Genomic DNA, 9,985 nt, shown 5'->3' with positions numbered 1-9,985 from the left:
TCCTAAGTGATCAACAATCAGCCTGGCCAATCAAACCGTCTTCACCTGCTGCTGGTAATTGCTCTGAGAAGAGGGTGTCTGTCAAACCAGTCACTTTATCTTTTTCTGTATGCTTGTAAGGGCAAGGTCCTGCTGCAGTGGGACAGCAGCGTGTGAGTTTCATCTGCTAAGAGGCAGTAGGCATCTCTACCCATGCCGCTAATTATCTTGCATGAAACGAGTCCATTCTGTGTAAGTAGCTGAAGCACAGAGGGTCGTTCAGAGACAAATAAATGATGGTTTGGTACAGCAGCTGCCAAGAGCATCAGCCTGATTTGCAGGTTCACAGGTCTGTGAATGCAACTCATCTTCCTGTGAGTGGACAGGGACAGGAAGGGGAAGAGGATGACTGAAAGAGGAAGAAACTTGGAAGATGGTTCAGCTGGAACCTGGCCCCTTCAAGTGACAGTGATTAACGTTGCACGCTTTGCCATTAAGGAGGCTGAACATGTGGTAGGTGTCTACCAACTCTTCCTCTGAAGGCATTTATCTCATAAAAATGAGTTCTCCAGTGTATTTGACAAATCTTGATGGATTGGTCTCTGCCTCTTGCAGAATGAATGTACGTGAGAGCTTTCTCCAAGACAAAATTGACTCTGGAGCAGTGTCAGCACCAGCGAGAGGAAGAGCTAGGACCAGCTGCTTTGACAGGAGCTTTTCTGCCTGTCATGCACCTCTCTACCTCCATGCTTGTGTCCTTCCTATAGCCAGTACTCTCTAGCTTTACCTGTCACCCACTTAAGCCTCAGCCCTACAAAAGTTTTAGCATAAACTCAGGGTAGTGCAGCTATTTACCCACCCCGGACACTGGAGAGGAGACTTGTGAAGGATGGCATTACAAAGGAACAGCATTAAATGTCTGTGAATGATGACCTTTTTATTAAGCACAAATAGTCTAAGTTCAGGGGCTGAGCAAGCCAGGCTGGGAAAGAAAAAGACAGAAAAGTAGGACCATCTTCCACAGGCAAAGTATGGCTGTGCATCAGATGAGATTAGGACACAAGGTGCCCATCAGCAGCCCACAGCAGGTAAAAATACTTTTATTGATAACAGGTGCTATATTTTTGCATATAAACCTTACAATTTGACCACGAGAAAGAGTGCTATGATGACATAATAACACAGATTAGCAACACATAGAGGTATGGAGAAAAGTTTCTCTCTGGCACATCTATCTCCTTTCAACTCTCCAAAAGCTCATCTTCTTCTGTGGTATTAGTAGCAATGAACAGGCAGCTCCTTTTTAGACAGTGGCTCTCTCAAATCAGTTGCATATTCTCAAAGTTACAAGATATGTGTAGAAAAATACAGCATTTGCAAAGCATTCTTCAGTTGATAAGCAGTTTAACACTAGAGTACCCTCACTGGGAAGATGCAGCAAAGAAAGCACCTTCAGAAATTGAAAGGTACACCTGGATCCACTTAAACAAAAGGATCTTGCTAGGGAGGCCTAATTGGCCTGCCCTAGTTAGCCCACCTGTAAACAGTTTTGTAGCTGGGAAAACAGGATTGAAGCACTCATGAAGTTTTCTACTTTATTCTGGAAGTTGAAGTTAGAGAAAACTTGGAAGCTTGGGATAGCAGGTAAGAAATATTTGGAGATTGTGTATGTGGGACAGATTCGAGCTAATTCATTTCTCAGAGGGCTGCTACTCTGTTAAGAAATCCTTCTGTTTTAACTTGAGATACACATGCAAGTAAAGAGATTGAGCTAGATGCGATGGTTTTGGAGTCCTCTAGGGCTAGGAGCCTGCTGTCTTTTCTCTCACGAACAAATGCTTTAGGGAATGAGTTTGGATGCAGGGTGCAGATGAAACAGTGTTTGTTGCTGTATTTCTAGAAGAGATTAAATGAAACGTGGAGTAAGAGATGCTTACCTGAGGAGCTGAGACTCTGGAAGTAGCACAACTCTTGTAAAACTTCTTTAAAATGGGCTCTGTGGTGTGAGCAGGGCTTTTTCTGGGTTATGGTGATGACTTCAAGGTGCAGTAGCTCTCCTGCTGTGTCTGCAATGTGGACAGCAGGGAGGGCAAACTCTGGATGTACTGCAGAGACTAAAGTAAAAACAATGAATTCTTCAGAGATCACTTACTCTTTTGCAAGCTCTGGTGTTCGGTCACCAAATGAGGCATGTCAGTAAAACCTGTGGGTGTATATATATATATATATATATATTTAAACTGCTATAATCTACCAGGACAGGAGTAATCTAGGGCTGGATCCTCTGTCTAAAAGATCCAGAAATATGTATTTTGCCTCCTTGGGAGCAGATCATGGTTGCATGGGTGCAGAACAGTTTTGGATGCTTCTGTGTTCTCCTGCATCAGGCAATGACCCTTGTTCAGTTTCTGCTATGATGTCCAAGGTTAAACTAAAGCTTTGGCTGTAGCTGGTTTTTAGCTAATATTAGTGTGTTGCTGATATTGGCTCCTTCTCCTGGTCTGTACTTTTCACTTGTATCTATCTTTCATTACACAACTGCAGATAAAAATGCTAGATGTGCTGTAAATCAATTTTGTAGGCAAATGGCTGTAAGGACAAAAGTGACTGTTTTCTTTATAATTCTGCCTCTTCTGATTTATAGCCCTAAATGCATTAGTTTAGTTAAATTTCTTCAGTGTGATGGCATGCTCTCCGGTTGGGTAGCCTATTGTGTTGTGCATCATGGTCTGCTTTCCTCTGGAATGATGAGTCTGACTGACAAGTACACAGTGACTTCTGCTGAGCTGGGTTCCTTGGGCACTCTGCTCTCACCTCTGGATTCAAGACCTTCCCCTCTACGTTGTTGACAGCCTCCTATTCCACCATGTATTTGTGTTGTGCATAGACAGGAATGCTCTGCCTGAACAAGCAATCTGCTCAGAACCATGGCTAGGCGTGGGAACCAGCAAAATAAGAACATATGGCCACTACTAGAAGACTGACTTTAGGGAAATGAATGTTGATGCTGAACGTGTGGTTGGACTTCTCTTGTTTAGATCTGGTAGCTATTACAGTGCTTGGGAAACCTGGGTGTTTTTTCCTCTCAGGGATTCAAGACAGACTCCTGTATCTTTTCACTGCTGGTTTCTTGACTGCTGCTTGAGGCTCTTGCTAAACTCATTTTACAGAAGCGCCCATCCCTGCTCCAGGCTTCTCTGCTGATAATGGGGTTGTCTGTATTTTTGAGGCTATCCCAGCCCTGTGGTGAGCAGGCCAGGCTGTTCGCAGCTGCATGTTGCTTTCTAAAAAAGGCAAAACCCAAAAAAAACCCCAAGCCCAAACCAAAAACCCCAACTTTTTTCTTTTACCTCTTTTGTGGCATTGTGCAACTGATGCAAAGCTTGTCCTGCTTTCCCCAGTGATAGACTAATAAATTGAGTTTTCCTGCAGGAGGAGGGGTACCCTCTCAGCCATGAATATCCATGTGATGCCAGCCATGAAAAGTGGTGTTCAAAATCAAAAATGATAAAATATTTTCATTAAAAAAAAAAAAAAACCCCAGAAAAGAAGCATTGGACTATTGCTGCTGCTTCTTTCTTCCCCCTGAGAGCGCCCTGCGAATTCCCCTCTGTCTGAGCACATCTGTCAGTTTGCAGTACTTGGGGCTGCACTTGTGATAATTTATCTCCAGTTATTTTATTTCTGCTGGTTTCTGAGCTAATAACAAGTGATGAGGGCTCATATCCTGCTCTGGGCACCTTCCCATTACTTAACTAACAATTAATAAACCAGATAATGGAGTTTTTCTCCCACACAGGAATAAATACTCACTCTATTAAACTGCAGCAATGCAGCACTTCCAATCTGTTCAGAAACTGCCACCAGTGCACAATTTGGTGGCCTGCTTATAAGGAGATATTTCTCCCAGTCTGCAGTATGGAAACCATGCTTGATATACTGGTTTCCAGGCTGGACTGGATAGAGTTCCATGCCCCCTGAGCCCACTTGGACTAAGGGCCCGTGCTCCAGCAGTGTGGTCACCCATGGCACTGCCCTGGGAAACTTGTGGCCATCCCATCTCTCAGGAATGTTCTGTAGGTCACCTCCGGGCAGTGGGGAAGGAGAGAGGGGCAGGTTTGCAGGCTGGCTCCTTGCAGTCACTGTGTGAGTTGATCTGTGGGAGGTGGTAGGTCTGTTTGCAATACACTTCTTTAATTGCTGAAGCATAGGAAGGATGCTTGTTTATTACAGTGTGTATACATCAAAGTAAATACATTAACTCCATATAAACATTTAGTTGCTGAAAAGCCTCTAATTAAGAGTTCTCACCAGCAGGCACCCAATTACTTATCTTGTCTCTCCTGTCCCCTCCTCTTCACCCACTCCCCAAGTGTCCTGGTGGAGGGCTGGCACTTGTAAGCATGCTCTGGAGGGTGAGGAGGAGGAGGCTGGCTTCCGCGCGCTGCTGGAATGACACATGGGCAACCTGTGCTCTTGTGACTGGTCTCACGTGCTCTCCCTAATCCTATGCACCTCTTGCATGAGCCGCAAGCTGTTGCATGAGACTAGGAGGAGTCCTTGGAGGCTAGTACATCACACTGGCACAACTGTCACATCTGGGAGCACCTGACATCCCACAGTGCCATCAATCGTGTGCTCTAGCATTGCATAAGCAGGACCACAAAGTCCCTTAGCATGTATTTGTCCTTTCAAATATCCTTTCCACCCCTTCTCTCCCTGCTGCTGAATCTTTTGATTGTTTCACCTCAATCTGTCTTTTCAAAGACTAACCCCTGCAGAATGTTGCTGGTGGCAGTGCATACTTTTTTGACATCCAGAAGTATGCTAGACCACTGAGCTGCCATTTGGAGAGATCAAATGATTCCCGTGGCTTTAAAATTATGACACTAGCCTTGAGGGTTGGAGGAGGTGGATAGTCATGAGCTGAAAGCTGCCCCTTTGAAGTTTGGGGTTTCTGGAGATGTCATCTTTCATATATATCACCAGCCAGGTTGGTTTTTGTTTTGTTCGAGTGTTATTCTTGTGTAGATTCTTAGAGAGCAAGACCTTACTTCAAGGCAGAAGGAATGATGAGAAAGATATATGAGCCCAGATGCTTAGGCATTACATATCCCTTTGAAATATAATAGTTCAAATTCTTCAGAAATAACAATTCGCTAAAGCCTTGCGTATTTGTACACAGTGCTTCTCTCCCGAATGAATGTAAATCAGAAGGTTTCTGATCTGTAGGGGGAAATCTGAGCTTGGTCTGGTTTGACTTGTGCCAAGTCTGAGTCTGGCTTCAAGGCAGAGGTACTTTCTCAAAGTCATGGGGTGGTTTGGCATGAAAACCTGTGCTCTTCGTCAAGGGACTGCTCTGCTGTCCCCACTTAATGGGGACGATCACTAACGACAGTGGTGGTGCAGCAGCAGGTGCTGACATCAAAACCTTGCTGCGTCTGTTTTGGTGCGCACCAGCCTCTCTGAGCATCACTTCCTCATAAGGTTATTGGAAGGGTTACTAAAAGCAAAATCAGTTAAGCAAACTGAACGATAGAGTTTCAAAGGAATGTGTGTCTTCTCAGCTGGGTGTTGTCTTGTCTTTTGTGAATCCTTCACACTAAAAGTTGGGGGACTGACTGAGGGTGTTTTGTGATATGCCATCAGATGGGATTATGACGTGAGGGGCACAGATCAGACAGGAAGAGCTTTTCCCCTCCTTAGAGGAAGAAAAAATCCAAACCTTGCCCTTCACTTTTGTGCTTTTATCACTTTGTTTACTGCCTATTCCCCCCAAAAATCCAGACAATGTGAAATTGTCCCAACACACTTTGTGATAACCACTTTGTGATAAAACCACTGTTTTGCTGTCTCTTGGCTTTGGTGTTGGCGTCCCTAGCTTGTTCTAGCACCAAGTTGTCAAGGGGGCTGCTACCTGCATTGCTATTCTTTTCCCATTTTTCACCTTTTTTCATGCTAGGGCACTTTTCAAAGAGTAATTATATGTGTTCTCATGGTTAACATCTGATCTGGGGAGAAAGGAGCTGCTCTGCATCCTGCAGCGCCCATTCTTCCCATCCGCTGGGTCATCAGTCTTGGGCTTGCAGGATGTTGCTGTGAGAACAGAATCTTGTGTCAATGTAGTGCAAGTGCTTCTTGGTCAAAAAGCTCATTTGAAAGTGGTGTGACTTGACACAAGCCACCTCCTGATTTTCAAAACCTTTGCCTGATCAAGAAATGGTGCTGACCAGGCCCTGCAACTAAGCAATAGTCTCTGCCTGAATGAATACAAGCTTAAAAATGTGCTTTAGCCATACAGGACTAGCTAAACTAAATTTTCCCTTTGCCGGCTGTGACCTAGATATTGTGTCTGAAGAGACCTCTGTGGCCGTGGTCTTTGCTAGTGGAGGCAGCAGCTCTGGCAGGTGAGCAGGCAGAATGAGCTGCAGCAGTCAAACCTGCACAGACTCTCCCATCAGGCTCCCACATACATCAATGTCTTGTGCCTGTGAGGAACTGTTGGACAAAACAAAAATCAAGCTGAAAAAAAAATCCCCTCGCACACAGAGCGGTGACAGATCTGGATTGTCTGGAGATGATGGAATAATTTATACGCTCTCGTTTAATGTTCCTGTTTCTTTTTTTTTCCTACAGCTGCCACCTCCCCACCTTCTGTCACTGTCGTCTAAATGAATTTACAAGGAAAAGAAAATAGTTCTCACTAATGTTCTCACACAAATGAAACATTAGCCAGAGAGACAAAAAGAAAATAACTGATTGTGAAAGCAAACCCCCTCTGAGACAGTCTGAGCATTATCACGAGCAGCCTGGGAGAGGAACTGGGGGGAAAGGGAGAGGGGAGGAGAACAGAGCAGGCTGGAACAACAAATGTAGCGTTTATGATAATTATCCACATTTTAATCCCCGTTTCCAACCAAGCATTCACTTCCTTTAATTAGTTCTCGATTAGAAGCAGATTATCTAATAAATTGTACAAATAAAGAGCAGGTTATTGTTGCTGTGTTCCTGCACATGAAGTTCTGAATGGATGGGGATGCAGGGACAGGGTTTGAGGGGGGCAAGAACATGGAAAATCTTGCTTTCCTTTTCCCTCATTCCCTTGGCTGCAAATACTGGCCATTGCTGGCATCAGTGATGCAGCCAGTGAAGTAAATCCACAATTAAACTGAATTAGCATGTACTTGGAAGTTTTACATGCGCAGACACAAAGAAGGTTCCTGCTCTGACTATTTCCAGAATGATTTGCAGGAAGGGGGGAAAGAACAAATAAGACCTTATACTTAGCTGAAGCTGGTTCTGAATTTTTATCATGCTGTGTGTTTAGAGAATATAATTTGGGGTTTCTGGACTGCTGTTTGAACAGTACTTCCTTAGTTTACCAGCTGATATTTGGAAATGGCGTGATGAAAGTCACCTCTCTATTGGCATTTGTGTGTCATCTCAATGTTGCTCCGCTGAAGTCTCTGGGTGATGTACACAGAAATTAGACAGGTGAAGTCAGCATAGCAGTTTAACCCATGCTCGAGCTTCAGAAGAATCTCCTGCCTTGCCTGGGGAGGGCTTTCATCTTGTGTACCTTCACAGGTCCTTGCTGTTGACCTGAGCTGGCCAACTGAGATCCATTCATAGGTAGAAATCAAAATGGGCACATCTGGGGTGAGATTTTCCTGGTCTCCTTTTGATCTTAAAAGAAAGTCAGCTAGTCCTCAGAAGTGCATGTTTCTTCTCCATTATTTATCGGGGGAATGTACATCAGTTTTCATGGATGTGGTGACATCCTGAACATCTACAACAGGATAAATGCGCCTCTGCCATGGTTTACATAGTAGGTAGTTTCTACCCCTCATCTCTTGATGAAAACTTGAAACTTGAATGTTCTCACTGGCCTCTGCAAAACACTGAGCTAGCTCTCAAACCTAGCATCCCAGCTTTTGAAAGGTGTGCTAGGTGGATGTTAAAAGGTAGTCAGGACTTTTGCCCTTTGGAGGACAGGCTCTTAATTGTACATCTTGCACAAGTAGCTTCTCAACTGTGATAATGAGTTACCTGTGCTGTTTTGTGAGGTTTTCGGAATTGGTGGGAGTTGTGTCACACTTGCCCTGTTGTTGTTGTTGTTGTTGTTTGAGGTGTGTGGGTGTGTGCTCTTTGTTCAGACAGGACTTCTGGCTGATTGGGTCAGGTCTAACACCTTCTGCTGTCTCAGTCTAGCTGCTTTGAGCTACCTTTCAAAGCCTGTATGTGACCTTCCTGCTGAGCTAGCGGTGACCTGGATTTTAACTCAAGCCCCCAATACAAAATAGAGCCCTATACTGAGCTCTTAAGCTTCTTGGAAAATTTCTTCATTTCTCTGGGCATGAAGTACTTTCCAGAATCTTGTCCGAATTCTGTCTCCTGTCACCTTTTGCAAAATGGCAGAGTGCCTTGATGTGCTTTACTATGATGGGTTGCTCAGGGAAGTTGTGAATGCTCCATCTCTGGCAGTGTTCAAGGCCAGGTTGGACAGAGCCCTGAGTGTCATGGTTTAGTGTGAGGTGTCCTTGTCCATGGCAGGGGGGTTGGAACTTGATGATCTTAAGGTCCTTTCCAACCCTAAATATTCTATGATTCTATTCTATGATTCTGTTAAATACAGCTAGGTGGGTTTGAAGGTGAAGTCCAACATCTTTGCGATGAGGAGGCTCTGGGATGCCTTCATTGGCAAGGGAGCTAGGTTGTGCAGTCATGCTATGGTCAGGCTCCACCCTTCCTAATGATTTTCTAGACCTGTGGTTGAATAGTCAATAGTTTCGTTGTCTGGTTTCAATCCAACTCGACAGGAGAGTAGAGATCTTGAAGATACTGAGTTCGTGTGTGCTCCTGCCAGCACAGATGTATCACCCTCTGACTTTCATTGCTGTTGCTGCTATTGCCTCTTGAACATAGACTGATGGGTGGGTGGTGTCCTCCAGTGTGGTGTTGCTGGACTGAAAGTTTGTCAGCATGTTGTAATGTCTCGTGCAGATACTATATGACCAAGTTTGTCAAAAGCGTGGTGTGAGAAGAAATAAAGGGGGGACGTGGCAGAAGCAGGAGTGAGACGTTGGGTCGTGTCTCCCTGGGTTTGTCAAAGTGTGCATTTCAGTCAAGGACGTGCCCTGCTTGTGTATCTGCCCAAAGTGACCTCCCTATCGATCGAGGCAGTCAATAGACAGCTACTTAAGAATAAAGTTCCGTTTTCTTATTTCTTCTTCTTCACTTTAATTATCTAAGTTAGATAAGCAGCTGCAGGCCAATTAGAAAACAATTACCCACTGTAATCAATGCTGGTGTGGAAAAAGGGGGAGGGCAAGCATAAAAGCTGAAGAAATGCCTTAAAACACAGCACTGAGGTAACACTATACGTGACTCCATCTTTGAAAGCTCTTTGTCTTAACTTCTCCAAAGTAAAGAGCCAGAAAAGCCTGTGCAGCAAGGATTTTCAGACAGAAATGAGCCAGACCAAATGAAGAGAGTATGGAAACCCACTGCACCCCCAAAAGAGGGCAGAGTTAAGAACTTCAAGATAAGGAGGGGGACAACAGCCGTCTGATTTTTTGAGCTAGTCCCTCTGTTTTCCTGCACTACCTTCATCTGTGAGAAAACAATCCTATCTTTATATAGGAGGTAACGGCTTCTGCACAATTATCACTTGCCAATGAGACCTTGTGTTTATAATAGATACCCAGATGAAAATACCAACTTTGTTCTCAGTGGCAGTCAAAGGAAGTGAATAAAGTGATAGGAATTACTAGACAAGCAGAGAACAAGGCAATGAACAGTATTATGCTGTGATAAAAGGTACGTCCATGTCATGAGTACTGCACGCAGCTCTGGCCTGCCCCAACTCTGTCAGGAGAAGGAAGGGTGAGGAAAGGCTTGGGGACAGGCAAGAATGATGAAACGCTTCTTGCACAGACTGGCTAAATAGCACAGGATTCATAGGTAATGAAAAGAAATTATTGCTGACTATTGTTTCCAATAGCAA

General features: G+C 44.4%; 1 long non-coding RNA gene across 1 annotated transcript; it reads left to right on the top strand.

Moving 5' to 3' along the window:
• The first annotated feature begins 244 nt into the window (after window positions 1-244).
• On the top strand, window positions 245-1,322 carry LOC136011172 (uncharacterized). Its single transcript, XR_010611259.1, has 2 exons — window positions 245-492; window positions 595-1,322. It is a non-coding gene; the product is annotated as an uncharacterized LOC136011172 (long non-coding RNA).
• The last annotated feature ends 8,663 nt before the right edge of the window (window positions 1,323-9,985 follow it).

The sequence above is a fragment of the Lathamus discolor genome, chromosome 3, assembly GCF_037157495.1.
Source record: "Lathamus discolor isolate bLatDis1 chromosome 3, bLatDis1.hap1, whole genome shotgun sequence".
In the NCBI taxonomy this organism is placed as follows: domain Eukaryota; kingdom Metazoa; phylum Chordata; class Aves; order Psittaciformes; family Psittacidae; genus Lathamus; species Lathamus discolor.
The sequence above is the reverse complement of the archived record's forward strand: the minus strand, read 5'-3'. Positions and strand labels throughout refer to the sequence as shown.